The sequence below is a fragment of the Octodon degus genome, unplaced genomic scaffold (assembly GCF_000260255.1).
Source record: "Octodon degus isolate 3935 unplaced genomic scaffold, OctDeg1.0 scaffold00138, whole genome shotgun sequence".
NCBI classification, from domain to species: Eukaryota; Metazoa; Chordata; class Mammalia; order Rodentia; family Octodontidae; genus Octodon; species Octodon degus.
Window position 1 is genome coordinate 6475582 of NW_004524714.1, and position 23358 is coordinate 6498939.

Genomic DNA, 23358 nt, shown 5'->3' on the forward strand with positions numbered 1-23358 from the left:
TTTTGTGGAACTGGGGATTGAATCCAAGATGCCTTCTAAGTAACGAGGCAGGGAAGCGGTGGTGTAGACAAGTTATTTTTCCTGTCAGAGCCTTGGTTTCTCACTTTAAAAGAGGAGTGAGTGCTAGGACTGCTGTTAAGATTATTGTGGCAAATAATAATGGTGACGTTCCTCCAGTGTTTACACAGTGCTCAGCTGTGGTCAGTGTTCAGTACCTGCCTTTGTCTTTGCTTTTCACAAAATTGTGGCTGATAATGGTCAGGGGACCGTTAATACCCTTCATGTCCTGAAGGTCTCAGGCTGGGCAACTAGGACCTCCTGCCCACATGCTGGCTTGGAGGAGTGTTGAGAACGTTCCACAGCAGTGTTTTCCATGTGGAGCCCTTGCCTCACCCACTGTAATGGGGAGGAATATGATCCTAAAGTACTACTGTACTTCAGTAAATTCAGAGAATTAATTGTCATGCTACGTGAGTTACAAGTTCTCAGGAGAAAAACATCCTGTCCTGTTCATCTCTGTCCCATGCACAGGTCCTAGGACTTTGAATGTATCAGCTGGTCCACAGTTGACCTTAAAATCACTCCTTTTACCAGAGCCCGTGAAAGGTTCTGTTTCTTAAACATTTTGCTAGCCCATGTCTTCTTCTCTACCCCTCCTAAGTGTCAGCCAGTCCAAGACCTGTTTCCTTCCTGCACTACTTGCAGCAGCCTCCAGACTGATTCATCTGACCAGCTTCCTTCCTCCAGCTCTTCACACACCAGAGTGACCTTTTAAAATAATAATAATAGGGGCCGGGGAGATGGCTCAGTGGAATAAGTGCTTCCCTGGCAAGTGCAAGGGCCTGAGTTCAGTCCCTGGTTCTGCAAAATAAATAAATAAATAAATACATAAATAAATAATAATAAACTGCTTTCCTCCATTCTTAAAACTGCTCAGTTAATGAACCTAAAAACTACTCTAAAGATAAAACATACTTTCATAACTTACCCTTGTCTGTAGATTCAAGGCAAATTTATTTATTTTTTTTTAAATTTTATTTATGTGTGCGTGTGTGTGTGTGTGTGTGTGTGTGTGTGGCCAGCTCAGCCCACCAGGGGGTGGGGTTGGCTGGCATGTGGTGCTGGGGGATTGAACCGAGGTCCCTGTGATTTGCTAAGCTTGTTCTAAGTAGGTGCTTTAGACCACTGAGCCATCTCACCAGCCCAGGGCAAATTTATTTTTGTTAGCCTTGGAATCTAATAGACCTACCTGTATTTAAATTCTGCTTCTTCACTTACTAGTCACATGATTTGGGGCAAAACTACATAAACTCTCTGAGCCTAGATTTCTTCATGAGATGTTGTAGGAAGTCAGTGACATGCCTATAACATTTTAAAGATATATCCTTTGAGCACTCTAGATGGATGAGGATGAGGAGGTGTGGGTATGAATGGTGACAGCAGTGGCATTTACAATCCCCCTTCATGACATGATCCCCTCCTGGTTTTCTTGTTTGATTGTTTCTCCTACTTTTTATTTATTTATTTATTTTTTAAATTTGTGTGTGTGTGTGTGTGTGTGTGGCCAGCTCAGCCCACCAGGGGGTGGGGCTGGCTGGCATGTGGTGCTGGGGGATTGAACTGCGGTCCCTGTACTTTGCTAAGCTTGTTCTAAAGTAGGTGCTTTAGACCACTGAGCCATCTCACCAGCCCCTGTTTCTCCTACTTTTAGCTCTCTCCCCTCCCTGCTTCTAACTTAACCTTGTAGGTATTTGGAACTGTTAGTAGTTCTTTCAAGCTTAAACATTGTCTTCTAGCTTTATGCTTTGCATGCAGAGATTGCCCCAGTGTCCTGTCCTACCTGATAATCTCATTCTTCAAGACCTTCTTCACATATTATGCTGTCAAACTTTCTTTGACCCTTCCAAGTAGATTTGACTATGGCTTTCTTTTAAAATCATTTAGTACCCACTGCTGGTTTTCCTACTTAATTATGAGTTCTTGAGGGTAGGAACCATTTATTCATGATTGTTTCCCACTGATCTAGCAACTACTGAATAGATAGATGGAAAAATAGGCACACACCAGTTGACTTATTCTGATAGATGAACTTTTGCAAAATATGATATCCATGCTAGAAATTTTGTTCTAAGAAGCCTTGGTTTTACTTCTAGTCATAACATAATAATTGGAACTGGATTAACCTTCCCACTATTACCTATTAAAACTCCAGTCAAATATGAACACGATTGTTTTCCCAGATTGGCAGACATGCAATAAGGAGTGTGGTTTTGTGGTGAAAGGAAATAAGTCAGATGAGGCCTTGGCTCTCAACATTGGCCTTTTCTAGACACTGGCACCAGAATGATATCTCCAGCAAAGCAAAGCAATGGTCTTGCTGAGTTGAAAAGTTAGAGATCTGAGTTTGACACAAAAAAGGTTCAAGTTTATGGGTGAGAGTATTAGACAGGAGTACACCACAAAAGAGCTCCAGAAGTCTGAACCTGTCGACCTGCTGACGACCAATCCACCGATGTGTAGGGTCAGGCCCCTGGTAGGGACCTGTAAGATGAATGGTTGCCAAAGCTCACAGTGACCTGGGAATCATTCAGATTCTGACTATCCAGGGCAGAGACCCCAGTGGGTCTCTGAGGACAGTCACTGAAGACCACAGGAGGCCATGACTTGATAGTATAAGTTAGCTGTAAAGGTTATTTTATCTCTGTCCTAACCATGGAATTAAGCCTTAAGAAACACAGGAGAGGCCTTTAGGAATGCTGGTGATGTGTTACATTTTGATGAGTGCCAATTGCATGGTAAGGAATTCAAGTTGGTTATAGCTTTTTAAATCACAGTGAGTACATTTTTGTGTATATATGTTGAAATTTAATAAATTTTAAACAAACTTTACAACTCTGAGACTTGAAAATACTGGTTTGATGTGCAAGAAATATAACCTGTTCTCAAAACCAACTTCCACCATGTTTAAAAGAAGATAGTAAAACCCAGAACTTGACATCATAACAGTATCTGTATATAGCATCTTGTTTTAAAAGTACAAGACATATTGAAAATCAGGAAAGTAACCTGTAAGAAGAGAAAAATATCAATATAAACAGACTTAGGAATAGTATAGAACTGACAAGCCAGGCATGGTGGCACACGCCTGTAGTCCCAGGATTGGGGAGGCTGAGGCTAGAGGATCACCATGAATGTAATACTACCCTGAGCTACATAGTGAGTTCAAGGCCACCGTGAACTATATAGTGAGACCTTGTCTTTAAAAACACAAAAGCAAGGGCCGGCAAGATAGCTCAGCAGACGAAGCGCCTGCTTTGGCAAGTGCAGGGACCAGGGTTCAATCCCCGTTCCCACATGCCATATCGGTCCCACATTGTTACATCATGATAATTGCTCAAAACCAATGTTAAAGAGAAAATTTTCGGGGTTGGGGAGATAGCTCAGTAGAATAAATGCTTGCCTGGCAAGCGCAAGGGCCTGAGTTCAATCCCCGGTTCCACCAAAGAAAAAGGGAGGGAAGGAGGAAAAGAAAAGAGAAAAGAAAATTTTCAAATTAGCTAGAGGAAAAAGATACTCTATGAGAAACAATTAAGTGCACACACAGTTTGTGAGAAACCACGTAAGTAAAAACATAATGGAATGATTGGCAGACTGGAGCTACAATATATATCAAAGGAAGTTCTTGAGATAGAATAAAAAGAAACTTAGATAATAGGCTATGTAGAGAGGACCAGAAATTGTAAAAGCATAGCTAAATGTAAGAACATATTTTTTTTTTTAATGTAATTAAAAGACAACTGAGAGCCAGCTGGATAGCTCAGCAGAGCAAAGCTCCTTCTTTGGCAGAGCGCAGTGACCTGAGTTCAATCCCCGGTGTGCCATGCTGGCCCTACCCCAGGGGGCACACTGAGACAGTGTAATCCCAGCACTAGGGAGACTGAAAACAGGAGAATCACTATGAGTCTGATCTTCATAGTGAGACCCTGTAGACCCTGCCCTAAATTCATTAAAAAAAAAAAAAAGACTACTGAGTAAAGTAAAAATAACACATTGTGTATTACTACATATCCTATATAGAAGTAATACAAGTGACAACAAGAGTGAACAGGTCAAGAGAGGCAAATAGAAGCATGTTGTTTAACAGTTCTTATATCTTCAGTAAACTGGTATTATTATTTGAAGGAAGACATGTTAAGTTGAAGATGCATATTATAAAAGTTAAGAGAAACCATAAGGAAAAAAATCAGGATATATATAGTTAATAAACTGAGATCAAAGTTCTAAAAATTTATTATGGGAAAGAATGGAAGAACTAAATACAGAGAGAGCAAATAGAAAAGTTAGCAAGGTTACAGATTTACCCAACTATCTTGACTATTACGTTAAACACATTGTATCAAACACTCCAGTTAAAAGAAGTTACTAAATTACATTAAAAAGCAAAATCCAGGGCCAACGAGATAGCTCAGCGGTCTAAAGCGCCTGCTTAGGCAAGCATGCAGGGACCACAGTTCGATCCCTGGTACCACGTGCCACGCCAGCCCTGCCCATAATGTGTAATAGATATTGGGAAATGGGAAGAAAATACTAAAATGGGAAGGGGAACAAGGCAGGGGTAGGAGGAAAGGAAAGAAGGAATATAAAAAGAATTTTTTTAATTCTAGGAAAGCAAATTCCAGTTGTATGCAGTCAGTGAGAATTCCCATTTAAAGATTCAGGCTTGGGGATATAGCTCATCCACATGGCACCTGCCTGACAAGCACAAGGCCCTGCATTCAATTCCAGTGTCATACAATATGCGGTGTATTAATTATTGTAACTGTTCTACTAACCTGTTTTGAAACTGTTTCATTGCTATTTTTTTCTCATTAAAATGAATAAAAAATTTAAAAACAGTTCTGATACCACAAAAAAAAAAAAATTTAAAAGAAGGGCCAGGGAAATGGCTCAGTGGAGTAAACACTTCCTTGGCAAGCGCAAGGGCCTGAGTTCAATCCCTGGTTCCAAAAAAAAAAAAAAATTAAAAGATTCAGATAGATTAAAAAAATGAGAGGATGTAGAAGATAATGTGTCACTAATTCATTAATGCAGACACTAAATAAAAGAGTTGATAGGGTGAAGAGACAAGTCTTCCATGTAAAAGAATTTTAGGGAATACCTGTGAATGCTCTTCTTTCTAGGAGAATATTTTTACTTGTGTGTGGGCTGGACTTGGTGGTTTGCTTCTAAAAGCTAAAGCACATAAAGAGAGAAATTGTAACTAGTGTAAAAATCACCAAATGCTGCCTTGACCAAATGATTGTGTTTAACATCACCTGTGTTGGCATGTGACTGCATGTAACCCTAATGTGAGGCAGTGAGGATACTTCCTTTCTATGGAATTCTTTCCAAAAGCCTTCTTTAGTCATGACAGAAATTTCAGATAAAATCAAATTTGGGGATATCCTATAAAATGCCTGATGAGTACTTCTCAAAACTGTCAAGATCGTAAAGAACAAAGGACACTAGGGGGCTTGGGAGATAGCTCAGCGACATAAACTTCTGCCTGGCAAGCACAAAGTCCTAAGTTTAATGCCTGGTACAAGAAAAAGAAAAAGAAAGACCAAGAAAATAATTATAGATTAGAGGAGACTAAGGAAACATGAAGATTAAATGCAATATGAACTCCTAGATTGGATCTTGGTATACAATAAAGAACTCATTCCCTTTTGTGAAAAAAAAACTAGTGGAAATCGCAATGAAGTATGGAGTTCAGTTAATAATTATGGAGTAATGACGTAACAACATTGGCTTCTTAGTTTTGACAAATCTCCAATGGTAATGTATTACGGGAATCTGAAACAGGCATATGTATGTATTTTTTGTACTCACTTTGCCACTTTCTGTCAATTTAAAAATTTTAAAATAAAAGTTTATCTTTTAGAAAGGAAGTTAAAGAATATTGTGAATATCTCTATGGTTATAATTTTGACAAACTAGAAGAAATGAACAAATTCCTTCTAACATAGAAAGTAGCTCAGAAAGTTTTTTGAGTAATATTTCTGTTAAAAGTTTTTGATTTTTTTTTTCTTTTTGATACTGGGGATCCAACTCAGGACCTTGCGCTTGCCAGGGAGGTGCTTATGCCACTGAGCTGTATCCCTAGCAATTTTTTGAATTGTAATAAAGTTTCCCTCAGGCTGAGGAGGTGGCTCAGTAGAATAAGCGCTTCCCTGGCAAGCGTAAGGGCCTGAGTTTAATCCCCGGTTCCACCAAAAAAAAAAAAAAAGTTTCTCTCAAAGAAGCATCCAGGCCCAGATAGCCTCACTAGTTTATTTTATCAAACATTAAGAACTAACACAGCTAAAAAACCATTTTCAGGAAAAAAAAAAAGTAAAAGAAATACTGCCCAGGTTATTTTATGAGGTCAGCATTACCCTAACATGAAAATGACCAAAAAATGTATAAGAAAATTAACCACAAACTAATTTACCTCATAAAGATGGATAAAAGTATCTTTGCAAAATATTAACAATCTGAATCCAGTAATCTGTCAAAGGATAATATACAGCAATCAAGTGAATACAGATTAGCTAAATATTTGAAGAATCAGTCAATCCAAGTAATTGACTGAAAAGGAAATCCATATCAAGAAATATGCAAAAAAAAATAAAAAAAAAATCAGCATCTATTCATTTGAAAGCTCTTAGCACACTGGGAATCCTCACTGTGATAGAGGCAACCATGAAGGCCTACAAATAGCTCACATCATTCCTAGTGAGAAAGACTGATTGCTTTCTCTTGTAGCTTGGGACCAGAAAAGAATGGCTCCTTGGGGCTGGTGAGATGGCCCAGTGGTCTAAAGCACCTACTTAGAACAAGCTTAGCAAAGCACAGGGACCATGGTTCAATCCCCCAGCACCACATGCCAGCCAGCGCCACCTCCTGGTGGGCTGAGCTGGCCACACACGCGCACACACACACACACACACACACACACACACATAAATAAATAAGTAAATTTAAAAAAAAAAAATGGCTCCTTTTCCCATTTTTATTCAGCATTGCACTGAAGGGTCTAACCTGCTCACTAAGACAAGGGGCAGAAAGGATAGTCCCAAAGATTTCAAAGAAACAAAATTGTCTTTATCAGAAATGACTGTGGATGTGAAAAATCTTAAGAGGTCTGACAGATTTCACACAGGTGCAGGATAAGGTCAGTATACAGAGTTCAGATGTATATCAGTATACTTGTAGTGAGCAGTTTAAAAATGAGATTTTAAGTACCATTTAAAATAACATACAAAACACAAAATACTTAGGAATAAATTTGACAAAATATGTGTAAGATTTTTACACTGCAAGCTATAAAAACATTTGAGGAAAAATTTGAAAGACATAAATAAATGGAGAGATATTCCATGTTTTGGATTGAAAGACTAAATATTTTTTACTCAATATTTTAAGATGTTAATTTTCCCTAAATTGATCTATAGATTCAATATAATCCTAACCCAAATCCCAGATGGCTTTTTTTTTTTTTTTGAAAACTTGACAAGCTGGTTCTAAAATGTATATGAATATGCGAAAGAACTAGAATAGCCAAAACAATGTTGAAAAAGAAAACTAAAGTTGTAGGACTTACATTACCTGCCTTTAAGCAGAGTGCAAAGTTGTAATAATCAAAACACTGTAGATAGACATCTAAGCCAACAGAATAAAATAAAACGTCCATAATTAGGCCTGCATATAAATGAACAGCTGATTTTTAATAATTATGCCAAGATAATTCAACAGGGAAAGAAGAGCCGTTTTTATCGTAGGGTATTTTCCTCAATAAATGTGCTGAAAACTGGATATCAGTGAGGGAGAAATGACCCTTGACTTTTACGTCATGCAAATGCTAGCTCAAAAGAAATTACAAACCAAAGGATAGAAGCAAAGGGTGTAAAATGACTAGAAGAAAATATAGGCAAGAAACTTCATGAACTTGGAATCAGCAAAGATTTCTTAGGACATTAAAAAATCATAAAATAAGTGATAAAATAAACCTCATAAAAAGTAAAAACAAAAAACACCAACTTGTCTTCAGAAGGCATCATCAAAAACATACTAAGAAAATATTATAGTTATATCTATAGAAGGATTTTTACCCAGATTACATAAAGAATCCCTAAAACTCAATAAGAAATCCCAATTAAAGTAAGTAAAAGACTTAAAAAGACATATCACAAAAAAAAATTTGAATAATCAGTAATCACATGAAAAGACCCTCAGCACCATTAGAGGATACAAACTAATACTACTGGGAAGTGCCAGTGTATACACTCACTGGCATGACTGAAAGGCTAGAGATTTCTTATAAGTGTACATTTTAAATGTATTTACTGTGCAGCCAAGCAGTCTGACTCCTAGATATTTACCCAAGAAAATGAAAACCTGTGCACATGCAAATGCATGTATGTGAATTTTTTAGCAGCTTTGTGCATAGTTCCCCAAATCCAAATGTCTTGTGACTGCTGAATATAGAGTACCTACAAAATTGAATGCTGCACAGCAATAAAAAGAACCTTCAGATAAACCCAACTAAATGGATGAATCAGAAATGTGTTATAAGTGAAGGAATCTACCCATATGTTTTTTTTTTTTTAATTGTATTTTGGACAAGGTGTACAAGGTCTGTGGGGTCTCACTGCATAGATCGGACTCATAGTGATCTTCCTGTTTACTAAATTGTCCAGATTGAGCGTCCCAAGAGCTGGGATTACATGCATATGCCACCGTGCCCAGTCTTGAGTGACCTCTCAGTGTGCCCTGGGGGTGGGGCAGGCACGGCAGGCCTGGGGATCAAACTCCCAGCCCCTGTGCCTGCTTGCAGGCGCTTTAATCTGCTGAGCTATTTGACTGGCCCTTCATATGATATTCTATGGGCTGGGGAGATAATTCTAAAATAGGCCAAATTATATGGCTAGAACTCAAGTGGTTGCCAGAACTAGAAAGTTTCGCAAAGGAAAGTTGGTTGGTGACAGAGTTGTTCTGTATTTTCATTTTGATGAATATATATAGTTTTCAAAGTTCACTGGACTAGTCACCAAAGGTGGTGAATTTTCACATATGTGTCTCATCCATCAACAAAGCTGACCTTAAACTGTATAAGAACTGACAACACCAAGTATTGTCAAAGAGGTAGAACAGTTGACCTGGAACTTCCATCACTGTTCACGGGAGTAGAAAATGGCGCAGCCAGTTTGGAAAACAGCTGACAGGGTTTTTTTTTAAATTAATTTATGTATTTATTTGGCACAGGGTCTCGCTACGTAGTTTAGACCTCATAGTGATCCTCCTGTCTCAGCCTTCCCAATGCTGGGATTATGGGAGTGCACCACCATGGCTGGTTTTAGCCTGGTATGGTGCACCCAGAGTTCCAAGACCAGCACGGCATGAAGTACCAAGGATCAAACTCAGATCCCTGAGCTTGCCAGGCAGGCGCTTAGCCCTCTGAGCTATCTTCCCAGCCCAGCTGGCAGTTTTATATGAAATTGAACATAGGCCTATCAGGATAGCTACCCAGCAATCCCACTCCTAAGTATTTGCCCAAGAGTGGTAGAAATAAAAGTCTTAGTAGTCCTGTTCATGAGTGTTAATGGGAGCTTTGTTATAGTCCACAATAACTGGAAATGACCTAAATGGCAAGTGTTAGATGGACAAACAATGTAATATACCTTATTTCTTTTGTTGGTGCATATTATACAAAGTAATGGGTGCATGCATACAACATAGTTTGACCCTGTCCGCTCCCATTACCTTCCTTGCCCTATTCTCTCCTTTCCCTCATTCCCTTCCTCCTCCCTAACAGGAGTCTTTCTACCCTTCTTTTTTACTAAGTCAGTATTCTACTGTATACTAAGCAAAAAGAAGGCAGGCACAATAGTATATCGTCTATGATTTAATTTATGTGAAATTGCAAAGGAACAAAAGCTAGCCTGGAGGAATTAGTCTAGGTGAAACCACATCCGTGATTGCCCTGGCTTGTGGGGAGAAGACAGGGCCTGACTGCTCCAGTGTAGCCTTTGGTTGAAAGAAACATTCTGTCATTTGATTATGGTAGTAGATACATGAGTATAGACATTAGTCAGAACCTATTAGCCTGTGCTTTTAGAATATGTGCATTCTACTGAATATAAATTATGATTTAGTTTTTGAAAATTAATTTTAGATAAAGTCCAAATATTGAGTAGCTTTTAGATTGCTCTGCTGATTTCTCATGAGTTATGAATACAGGCAAAGGGCAGCTTTGGAGGCAGGACGGTCCTAGCTTTCTGCTAACCCGCCTCCGAGACAGTTTAGTCTTAGAATCTCTAGGCTTCTCTTGGTTAGCTTTCTCTCCGGGGGAGGAGGGAACCTGACAAGGTTAATGCCTCTACTTTGCTAGCTTCCATGAAACTTGCACACACATTGTTTTTGCTGACAGTATTGCATTGTTTCTTAGCTGTGGATTTTGGAAGTGAAATATAGTAAAAATACTCTGTCTTTTATTGATCTAAAGGCCTGTTTATAGGCTTCCTGTTTATCTCAAGCTCTGCCCGACATTTCTTCATACCAGGTTTCTCCCAAAGTGCAGAACTCTCCTTCTCTGGAGTCGTGCTGAGGACTCCTGCACACCATGTTCGGTCCTGCCCTTGCAAGTCAATGTGTATGTATCCCTGAGGCGAGCAACTAGTTGCTCTTGTAGGTTTGATCCTCCAGCTATGTTTATGCACATATTGCTCATATTCCCTAGTAGAATTCTGTTGATTCATTCAACAGACACTTCCTGCGCACCTACTGTGCGCCAGACTTTGTATTGTGTATAGGGTTACAGAGATGATTAAGATATGGTCTTTATTCTCAGCAAGCTCACAGACTGGTTAGTAGATTAATTGGTAATTAATGGGAAGCTGGTCTGCCAGTCTTGCCCCAACTTCTCCAGCCCTGGTCTACCTCCTATGCTACAAGTGAGGGCATATTCCAGAATAGGAACTATTGCTTCATGTAAAACCCTTTAGTGGCTCCTCGATTTTCTCCGGTTGAAATTGAAGCTCCATAACATGGTTCCATATAATCCAGTCTCTGCCTGCCTCTCCGGCCTCATCTCTCATCATTCTTCTCCCTTCCTTTGCTGTGCTTTATTTATACCAGGAGCCCTAGACATTTCTGGTTCAGAGTGTCCCAAGTAAGCAGATACAGAACCATTTCAAAAATGAAAATTATGCATACCGTATTCATTCAGCCAAAGTGTTTTGAGCATGTGCTCAGTGTGTTGGGCCATAGGAACAAGCAGACATGTAAGAAACAGTCATTATTCCTGGAAGAGGGCAGATGAGCACAGTTGGAAGGCAGGAGTGGAGGCAGAGATGTGAATACAGCACTCTGTTTCCCTGGACAGCGAGGGATTGTTTCCTATGGAACTGGGTATGTGGTTGGGAAAGGTGAGACCAAAGAGATAGACAGGAGAAGTCACACCAGGTATCGTCAGAAAAGCAGGTTTCAACTTCGTATTTTGAGCAGTGCGGAATCACCTGAGATAGTGCAGCTAGGGAATGATGTGATAAGGTCTACACGCTATTGATTGAGTCCCAGATTAACAGTAGGGTGTGTGCATTCCACCTCTTATTGTTTCTTTGACTCCTAGAATCTGAACAAAGATTCCTTCCACCCAAATCTACTGACACTAGAGTCAAGGGACAGTTTGCATAAGGGTGTCTAATCCATATTACCTCTGACCAGTGTCTAGTCATTCATCCTTCGTGCTTCAAGGGAATTGTCTGTCCATCCCTTTCTGAGCGGGGCTGCTCTCCACGAGTGTCCACAGCGTGCCTTGCACATTCCCACGCAGGAAGGGAAGGAGCATCGCAACCCAGTGAGCCTTGCTGTGTGCGTGCGCATATGATTTGTCAACAATCCCAGAGTTTATGGGGCTTCATTAAAGATGGTGGGGCAGGAGCACTGTGGGACATCAGAAGAGACCTCAGCAGTAAACCACAACTCCGAGCTCTGGAATGCAGTAAATGTTTAAGAGACTTCCTTCCTTTCATTACTGAATTTTACTTTACTTTTATACCAGTAAAGAGTTGTGTTTTATTGGTTGAAATTTCTTGATTCCGTTTTCCCCAGGTCTGTTTAAAAGCTACATTTTATCTTTGAGGATGTTTGGCTCATGGAAGAGGAAGTGCTGCCAGCGAATTCAATTAACTGGCAGAGCTCACAGATATTGTGCGCGGATTTCTTTTTTTCTTCTTTTTCACAATTGCTACATAAACACAGCTGGGTTTAATATTTGTAGTAACAAAGATTTAACTTGAATCATTTTACTCCGGGTAATTAATGCTTGGAATCTCGGCTCCTTTGCGTTCATTTGTAATCCTCTGCATTTCTTTACTCTAGCTATCTAGATAATGAAGTGTGCTCCTCTAGGTCTTTGCCCTGCCTTAAAACTGCTTAATATTTGGCCGTTCCCACTAGAGAGCAGATGCTTTTCTTTGCAAGAATTGAATTTCTGTCAGCTCTTTTATGCATCATGTGTTTGGAACTGTAAGTGGATCAAGTTGTTCATCACAGCAGGGACACTGTGAAACACATCTATTATACACACTTCCCACCCCCCCTTACTGGTTTTGCTTTTTTCCCCTCCCCTGAGGAGGTGGAGATGTCCAGATCCCCTCGGGAGAGATCGCACTCCGTGTGGAAGTATCCATGTGATCCACCATGAATCCGGCCTGGCTGCTTTCCTAAACGTAGAAATCTATATCCATTCAGGCCAAGATTGTTGCTGAGACAAATCCCACTTTTATCTTTGTAAACACCAAGCACTTCATTAACTCCCAAATACACACTGAGTTTGGGTCACTAAATAAATCCACTGGGCTCAGCATAATGAGTGACACTTCAGTAATTGATGCCCTAGAAAATGTTAATTGTGAACTCATTATTCTTTTTTATGCTAAAATTAGGGCTTAGGTAGATTGAGCTTTGGAATTCGGCTAGCACAGAACAATAGTCATCATCTATTAGGCTCCTACTGTGTGCCAGGCATTGTGCTACAGGCTTTGAAAAATCTTGACATTTAATCTACATAATAATCCTGCCAAAAAGGGAAGGGAAGGTACTTTATGCACTTGTTAAGAATAAAGAAAAGAAGCTATGAAACCTGTCTAGAAGCATCTAGATAGTAATAGCACATGAGGCAGAGTTTGAACTCAGGTCTGTCTGAACCCAGAGTCAGTATACTGTGGGGTGCTGTACCCTCATCCTGTAGGCTCAATAGGCAAGTATTGATTGGTTGTTCATTCGAGGCATTGATTTATCACATGCTTCTTACTATCATTTTAGTTGTCCTACTGCACATGGACTCTCAAGGCCGGTGGTATTTATAAATCTCTTTGTATCTATCTAAAGCAGAACTTTAAGTGGAGATCGGAACACCGTAATTTAGTTTTGCTTTTCCTTCCGAGCCAGTGCTACGCAATCCAACTTCCCAAACCAAGCTCCCACTTTCTTGCAATTTTATTTTGTGAATTTCAGTCCCTAGAGTCAGCTCTGAATTAACTAAAATTTCCAAATCTGTGGTTTAATTTGTCTGCACAGCTTTGAAAAGCAAGCATCTCAATGATACTCCTGCTGCGATGTCCTCATCTTTGGAGCCTTAGATTGTGATTCTGAGCTCAGAGGTGCATCTTGGTGCATATTTAGCAGGTGTTCTTCAGTTTGCGGGAGTCATTGTGCGATGCTCACATGTCTGATTGAGAGAACTGCTGATCTCTAGAATTAATTGTAGTCAAGTGGAAAGCTGGCTTTTGCTTATAGGGAAAGTCATTGATCTCTTGATAAACATTTTTAGTTATGATTAACGTTAGTCATCTTCTAAGTACTTTTCACTACAACCAGGCATTAGTGCCTTGGCTTATTAGTAATAGAGCCCCTCATTTATTTTTGGCTTGTAGTACATTTTGTTGTTGAAAGGTGCTGGTAGTTTAAAAAAAAACTGGTAGAAGCTATGTGGTTTTAAAAAGCACATATAACTTTGCTTTTACAAGTGCCTATTTTTTCAAAGGTAACTTACATTTTTATTTTGTGTGTTCTGTTTGCAAGAGAATGCTTCTTGGTTTATTCATGTTGACAACTGAAAAGCCTTAGACCTAATTAAAAGAATTTCCACAAGCACCTTTACTGAACCATTTCATTACGCGGCACTGCACAGATTGCATTGTGAAACATGGTGATAGTTTAAATCTGACCTTTAATCCTGAACTGCCAGAAGTAAGGGGAGGAAGCCCTTCTTTGAAAATACTCCCCGGATGCGTACATATGTATGCATACATGCATGCACATATTTGGTTAGAAATAATCTTTTTATTGAATGACTACCTAATAATATAAATACACATTCACTTTGAGCTCAGATCTGCTAGACTCTTGTAGTTTGGGTAAGATTTTCTGGCTGCATTAAGTGTGTGTGTATGTGTGGTGTGAAAGCTAAATTGTTTTAGAGGAAAAACAAAAATAATTTACTTGCTCTGAGAGGGAGAAAAGTATTGTGGAGAAGGTGAATTTTACAAAGAAAAATGCAAAAGCCTTTGCTATTCTGCATCTGCTTCAGATGCTGAGATCCTCAGATAAAACGTGTGGGAAGAGGCTGGAGTGCATGCGTGCACATGGGCTCCTCCTGAGCTTGCTTTGGCAGATCGTGAAAATGGGCCTTTTCTGCTTTGTTTTAAAATTGTACTTTTTTATGCCAAGAACATCATTCTAAGAATTTGAGAATTTGCTCATAGGATTCTTAGCAGAGCCACTATAGCACATAGCAAAGTAGCCATTCACATAATGAAAATTGATTCTTTTGTCTGACAAAAGCTGCTGAGAACGTACACGTACCACTAACTTTCTAACCTATGTGCGGCCCATGAGTTGTCAGGAGGGAAGGAGGGAGCAGAGACCAGGGCCCTGAGGGTCATTGCCAGCCCCAGCCTGGAGCGACACATAACTAGCACAACCCCACTCCCCCATGGAGAACCTGGATCTTTAAGGGGAAAATGGGATGCAGCAGAAGCAATTAAAGCCAACCAAGGTCAAGGTCCAACCATGTTCTCAAGAAAGAAATAGAAAAACCAGGAATGAAAGGAAACAATAATGGAGATATACTGTCGGGGGAAAATAAGCTAGTATCATGGACAAGTAATTTGCAGATCTAAGAAACCCTGGCAACAGTGAGAATTCTTGGACTAGCACAGACTTCGGAGTAAAGTAGACATGAACTGACTGTGACGGGCTTCTGGGCCTTGCAGTGCTGGGTGACGTGGGCTGAGTCTTACTTTCTTCAGCTGTGTAGTAGGGCTAACCATACCTATCCTACTTCTTCTGAAATGTTGATACAGTGCTGTGTGTGGAAATGTCTGGCATTTGGTGACTAGTAGGGTGCTGAATTCCTGGCTGTCCCTGACACTGTTACTGGAAAGAGTACAGTGCGATTGCCGCCACACATCCAGAGTTACTGCTTTAGAGTCTAGGTAAGAACTAATGAAGGCATAGGTGTGTGCCCCATGCCACTTTTCATTGCTAAGATGAAGAGGGCAGAGGGAGCCCTGAGGATTCAGAACAAGTCAGTAGCACCTTCTGCCCTGTCCAGACCCAGACTTGCCCCAGGGGCTTTTGGAACAAAGCTTTGGTCCAGTTTATTCCAGGAGGGAAGAATCAGTCAACTTGCCTTAGCCCTCAAGGGGAAAAGAAACAGTGGCTCTGTTGCCCCTCTGCAGCTGCTGCTGGGTGTCTCAATTGTCAAACCAACAAAATATTTCACTCAAATTCTGACATGTAGCAGTTAGAGCAATTCCCACAGGAGAGGATCAGGGGCCCTTGCACAGGCTGGCTTGAGCCAGACTCAGAAGAACAGTGTGTCCGGTTGAGGAGCTTCGCCCACTCTGAGGATCAGCTTGGCCCTGCCTTCTTGGGCTGTTTAGTATATTAGAAGCGACAGATAAGAGTTGGTTGTCACAGAATGCATCGTTACAGAGCATCATGTGGCTGTGAAGGAAAGGAAAGGTAAGTATAGACAGCAGGGGCACCTTGGTCAAGTCTGGAGGATTCAGACTGAGGAAGTGATATTCCAGCAGAGACATGAAGGTGAATAGCAGTTGAGCCAGGGCCCTGTGTTGTTCAGGGTGGTAGCCACTATCTACATGTGATTACTTACATTGAAATTGGTTAAAATAAAATAGAACTTTTACCTTCTCAAGTCACACTAGTCATATTTCAGGTGCTCAGAAGCAGCTGTGTTATAACAGGATTGAACAGAAGATAGTTTCCATTACTGCAGAAGGTTCTTTTGGGCATTTCTGAATTCTAGGCAAGCAAATAACCATGAGTGAAGAACTCCAGACAGGCAAGAATAGCCTGTCCAAAGGTCCTAGGGTTAGGAGGAGGCTAGTGAGACTGGAACCCTGAGGGTGCTGCTGAAGTCAGGGAGGGGACGGGGAGCCTCTCATCTGAAAGAGGCTATGGCCAAAGCACATGAGTCCTTGCAGGTCAGGCTGGCTTTAGTCTGTGTCTAAGAGTGATGTGGAAAGATGCAGAAAGATATAAGGTAGCAGCACTGCTGCAAAGAGGTAGATATGAATGTCTTAAATGTGATACTTAATAATATGCCGTCACTCTGTAGGCCTCCCAAGCTGTTTGACAATTGAGACACCCAGCAGCAGATGAGTAATAAAAAGGTGAACCTATATTTTCTGAGTACTACTGTGTATTTTGCAGGAGTTATTTTCCTTTTCAGGGAAGAAAGATTATAAACTGCTGGGACCAAATACAGGGTGATGGTAGATACAATGTGAATGTCCCTTTGGAAGTAGTAATAGGTTCATCTATGGCTGACTTGTGGGAACTCAACCCTGAAGTCCTCAGGAGGTAGGTCCTTGTTCGTCTGGGGGCTCTGTTCCCAGATATCTCACCAGAGACATACATAGATTGAGTGTAAACAAAGCAGCAAACTCCTGGGCCTTGGAGAAGAGATGTTGGTTCTGATGGGAAGCATCCCAAAAAGTTAGATACTTTCTTTTTAAATAGAGGAGTTTGTCAGAGACAAACATAAAGAATATCCCAGGCTTAGGAAAGGGTTTTGAAGCCTCTGAAATCAAATAGAAGACAATATTGAAACTGGAACTGGAGCCAAGCCTATAAAAGCTTTTAGAATTTGGACTTTAATGCATATGTCAGCTGTAGAAGGCCTCTGAAAATGTCAGAAGGGAGTGACCTGACTCAGCCTCATGTTTTCAGAAGATAATTCAGTGCGTAGGATAGATTAGACCAGGAAGAAAACAGAGTAAGAGAAAACAGCTCAAACACTATTAAAATAGTTCAGGTAAAATATCAAATCTGAACTAATAACCAAAACAAAAAGCTGGACACTCTTATAGCCGTTATCCATTATATTTCAACCTTCACAGTATATGTAAATTGCAGATACCTCATTTTACAACAAAGGAATTAAAATTCAGAAGCTTCAGAAAGTAGTGAGGCACCAGGTTTCCCAGATTTAGAGCCAACCTGTGACTCCGACTCTGGGATGGGAGGAACACGTGAAGCTGAGAGACCTGTGAGGTGACTGGTGAAGGAGGTGGAGGATGCAAGGCTGGGGAGGAAAAGATGGCATTGGGTGTGGTGTTATACTTGTTGAATTTGTGGAGTTGAATGAGACTGGTCTACTTGCTCCTTTTGACTCACTTAGCATCCAGAGATCCAGTTCCTTGCAGGTGTGGTTGTATGTTACCAGTGGTATTCAGAAGGCGAATGGATGAGTACCAGTTTCTCCCCAGTGCTGGGCTCAGTTCCTCCTAACAATTAATCACCAAAAGCTAAGATCCTAGACTTTCCTGCAAGCGAAGGCTTGGGCGCTGGGAATGCCTTTGATGATGTTGAAACAGTCACTCATTTCTCCTTTCATTCAGCAGGAAGTGCTGAATGACCACACCGGGCCAAGAGCTCACAAGCTAACAGCAAAGGTGGTAGACTCTGCAGCTCACAGTAAAACCACCTACACAGTACAAGGGGCCTTTGCCTCACAGTCAGAGGCGGCACAGATGGGGGACATCTGGATTCCCTCTTTTGCTCACCTCAAGGCAAGGGGTAATTTGACTATTAAAGAAAAATACCTTGTTTAATTCTTTACGATAAAAGTAACATATGCTTTTTAAAAAAGGATAATCAAAACAATCAAGTGTATAAAATAAAAAGTGAAAGCATCCTTGCATGGTTAAAATTTGATACATGGAGTTTTAGGTTTTTACTACATACATATATATTTATATATGATTTTTAAATGATTCATGCTGTACATATTACTGTACCAACTGCATCTTCTCCCCATTTGACAGTATTTGACATCAGTGCGCAGAGTTCTGCCACTAGCAGCTTTGCACATTTTATTGTGAGGTTGTGGTATAATTTATTAACGAGCCACCAAGGGTAGACCCTTGAATGGACTTTCCTAAGGTGAACGGATGTTCACAGAGGACAGAAAGGAACAAGAGACAAGTATATCTAAGTTGTTGGGTAACAGTTTAATAGCGATCAAGTATTAACACTATAAGGTACGGATGGGAATGAGACTGACCCAGGAGAGCCCACATAGACTCTTGGGAGTACAGTTGTTTTTTGGAAGATGATTATGATAGAGGATAGAAACAATAAAGAGTTCAATGAAGGGCTGAATTTATCAGATTTGGATTTTTCCAAAAGACTAGGACAGTTATAGGTAGGTGATATTAGGAAAAACTGAAAGCAGAGCCCTCGCTAGAGAACTACACTGCCGGATTGTGCCAGAGGATAGATGGAGCTGTGCCTTGCAGGGCCACGGGCATGGGTGCTGAGAGGGGAGGGCAAAGGGGAGGCATCAGGTGTCTGACCCAGGAGCCTGGTTGGGTGGTATGCAGAACCCAAGATGGGGTGCAGAAGAGAGGAAGGGAGCTGTAGTGAGGAGCTGAGGAGCTCGATTTTGCACTTTTTCGTTTCTTCTCTTCTTCCTTTGACTCCTGATGAAAGGATGAAACCATCCTCACCGACACTTCCAACACCCCCCAGTTACCCCTGACGAACCCCAATTGTAGTGATTTGACCGGCACCCCAGGAGTACTTAGGGCAAGTTCAGCTTTAGATGTATGACGGTGGGTTATTTAAACCTTACATTTTCTTCCCTGGCTTTTATTGAAAGGACAGAATGTTATCACCAGCTATTAGATACACGTAGACTTGCCGTTTCAAAGTTTGAAGTGCTGACAGGTCAAGACAAAAGCTTCTCCATGTTGAGAGACAAAGGAGGTCTTCAGAAGTCTTGGCCTAGGTGGTCACAGGGGCATCAGGAGCCCAGGACCACTTGGCTGGTTTGAGACCAGCGGGGACAGGCTGGAAGGAACGCTCTCATATTTGCTCAGTTACAATAGCGACTCCTTCTTTGTGTAAAATGGTAATGAGGCCATTAGGAGAGGCTCACCTGAAGTGCAGCTTGTGAATCCAAGGTAATTAAACATCTCCTGAATGAAAGAGAAAGGCCAGGGAAGGTTAAGTGAGGAATAATCTACGGCACAGGTGGCCCAAGGCCTCTGAGGAGCCAGAAGAAGAGCGACAGTGGCCTACACCATTTCAAAGAGTGGAAATGTCACCCTAGTCCTTGAGAGGGGCAGGATTTTCATTATGGGGGGGATAAGGAATGAGTAATATTTTTAACACTTTAATAAAATATGTTTCTTTAGGTCCATAGCAGAGTGTGCCCCTCAGGGGCTCTCACCATAATGGCAGTAGGCTCACGGTCCCATGAAAAGGAGGTCACAGCAAACCAGGCATGCATCCATGTGTTGAAACAGACCACAAACTGCTCGCAGAGGAACAGCTTTCCCAGACTTACCTTTGTGCAGAGGTCCAGTAGCCCCGCTTGGGCATGCGTGCGTTGCTCCCAACCTTCACTCGGCTGACGGTTTGGGCACATGGCATGCCTATCTGGCAGCAGTGGTGGAGTTTCCAGACTTGGGTAGCTTTTCTTAGCACTTCCTGTGAGCTGAAGATTGTGCTGAGTGGCTTCATGTGGCCTTTCAGCTTGTCTTCACTGCATAAAGGCCAATAATGAAGGATTTTTGCTACTCAGGTTCTTGCCTCAAAGTCTCTGCTGTTTCCATACAAAAGCATGTATGGGAATCCTTGTGGCAGCAGTGTTCATCACCTGGTGGGCAGAGAAATAAGACTTGGTACACCCATGCCATGGGTTATTAATCAGTCAGGAAAAGGAACGAAGTATAAGGCATGCTACAACACAGGTACAAATTTTTCTTAATGATTAGTATACTAAGTAAAAGAATCCAGTCTGGAAAGGCTACTTGTTTTATGATTCCATTTATATTAAATGTCCACTATTGGCAAGTCCATAGAGAAAGAGTAGATTCCTGGTTGTGAGGGATGAGGTAGGGAAAGAATGGACAAATGGCAAGTGACAGCTAATGTATATGAATTTCTTTGGAGGATAATGAAAGGGCCTGGAGTTAGATAGTAGTGATTGTTTTCTGGTCTTATGGTGGTGTTAAAAACCACTGAACTATAACACTTTAATTCTATGATATGATAAATACATAAGGATATTTTTAAATTTCCTTATAAAAACTCAGCAACAAGAAATAACTTCTGCTGGGTGAGGTGGTACACACCTGCAATTCCAGCACACAGAAGGCTGAGGCAGGATGATCACCCCACCCTGAAGGTCAGCCTGAACTACATAATGAAACATTGCCCTCCCCCCCCCAAAAAAAAAGAAGAACCTCGGTGGGTTGTTTCTTATTTAAGCGTACGTCCCCAGGCAGTGATTCTGATATTTATAGGTTCACAGACGCCATGAGTGCTCTCAAGAAAGCTATTAATCTACGCCCAGAAAACTGACCATCACTCATTCATACTGCACATTGGAAGGTAGTTCATGAATCACCTAAAACTAATTTTCTCTTACTTTATCCTATTCATTTTATCCTGAGTTTTATTGTACATTCCTATAGTTAAGCCCCTTATAGAACTGATTTCCCAGAAATGTGTTTTTATATGTCACTTGAATGCTTAAAAAGTAATTAGCTTTTTGTTTCTTTCAAGATGGAGTAAACTATTATGAACTCTAGCAATCTTGGAGCAACCCAAATGTCCATCAGCCAATGAATAGATTAAAATAAGATGTATTTTTGGGGCTGGGGAGATAGCTCAGTAGAATAAGTACTTGCCTGGCAAGCACAAGGGCCTGAGTTCAATCCCTAGTTCTGAAAAAAAAAAAAAAAAGATGTATTTTTATATGATGGAGTACTACTCAGCTATAAAGAAGGATATATGAGACATTTATAGCTAAATGAACAGATTTTGAGACCATACTCTTTAGGTGAAATAAATTACAGCGGTCCGTCACTTAGCACAGAGGTTAGTTCCAGACACCCCCGCAATAAGTGGGAATCAGCAAAGTAGTGACGTTATATTTATTGTAGTATTTATATATGTTTTAAGGCTTTATAAACCTTCCTACACTTTTAAAAACACTTCTAATGTTCTTAACCATCTTCTAAACTGGTGAACCTACATAATTTTAACAATATACATGGATTGTACAGTACAGTATGTATTTACCTGCTAAAGAAATGCATATTGTAAACAATGTATTTTATTTTGATTTCATATTCTTTTAATATATGAGAATTAACATTTTTAATGTATTTTAATGTATTTTACTTTTTAGGCAAAAATCATTAAAGCCATAAATACTGTGCATATAACTATATGCAGAGCACTGTACACTACCGCAAAATCCCATGATATAGCAAAAAATCTGTGATAAATAATTTAGATTAATATTTTTTGAGAGCCCACGAAACAGTGAATCCACGAAAGTTGAACCACGAAATAGCGAGGGACCTCTGTGTATACATATGTGAAAATATCTCTAGTGTGAAAAAATGAAAGTGGAAATGAGAACCAAAGGTATAATAGATATTGTAAAATGGAAGAAATCGGTCAAAAAGAAAGGCGAACTAGGGAAGGGGAGGAGAAAGAAGGGAAAAGAAACAAACCTGCTAAACAAGAGAAGGATAAAATAGAGACAAAGCTTTGTAAATAAGGCGAGGAAGAGGGGTAGAAGCGAGGGGAAGGGAAAGGGGAAAAGAAAGAGGCCCCGACATGTGTCCTGTACAGGTGCAAAGTCTCTCTATGATGGTTGTAATCAATATGTACATGTCAGTCGTGCCAATAAACTTAATTTTTAGAAAATATTAATGTCCCTTCTGCTGGGGAAATGGCTCAGTGGAAGAAACACTTCCCTGGCAAGCGCAAGGGCCTGAGTTCAATCACCGGTTCTGCCAAAAAAAAAAAAAGTCCCTTCTGGCCACACTGTTCCCTCCATCCTCATCTTAAATCACCTTGGCCATCGTTCTGTCTCCTGAAGCCACATTTTTCCTCTTCTCGGAGCTTCTTCTGACTGGGGTTTCACGCATTACTCCTCGTACTTACATTGTCCCTGTCCCTCTTTGCTTAGTTACCTACTTCAGCTTGTTCTCTCTGTTCAGCCCTCCACCCAGGAAACCTCCCTTCCTCTCTGTTACAGACTCATCATAGAAGCAGTGTCACGTGCATTGGTGTTTTTGCTGACTATAATCTCAGGGAATGAGAACAAAGCGGTGTCTAATTTCACTTCTTATCACATCATCAACAGCTAACATAGTCTTGGGTGTGTAGCAGATAATAAATACCTGTTGAATGAATAAATGGCTCAAAGCCACCACGTTGCACCGTTCCAGGGAAGCCTGCATGTAGAACACAGTAAGATGGCGAGCCCTGAAGTTACGCAGTGTGGCATCCTGAGATGAATGAGGCGGGTAGGAGAAATAGTATGGGAAGCTTGACCTCATCCTTGAATTTTCAGGGCAATAGCCAGAGTACAAGACAGTCGTTCCTACTTAGACTCAGGAGGAGAGTCTCTTTTAGGTCTCATTGTTAAGAAAATCTTTATTCATCTGATTTGTTTATAATACTTTTTTTATTTTTTAAAAAATACTTAAGACTCAAAGAATCTCATAACTTTCATGTTTTCCTTTTTGCTCTGGCCACTAGGAGGCTCTAAAGCCAATGTAAAGCCCATTTCTACCCAACATGTGAGAGTGTATGGCTTACATTTACATCTGACCCTTGTCTCAGCTGCTGCTTTTCCCATTGCCATCACTTCCTTGCCTCTCTTGTTTTAACCTGTTGAGTTTCTATAAATTGTCGCTATTCCTTTAGAGTATGATGTGTGTAGTATATAAATAAACACTGTACTTCTAACATTCGTAAGTAACTTAGAGAGTG

The 23358-nt window shown here is 40.6% G+C and overlaps 1 protein-coding gene across 5 annotated transcripts in view; it reads left to right on the top strand.

Moving 5' to 3' along the window:
* Positions 1-23358, top strand: part of Dennd1a (DENN domain containing 1A) — a 578498-nt gene that overhangs the window by 389277 nt on the left and 165863 nt on the right. The window lies entirely within an intron of this gene.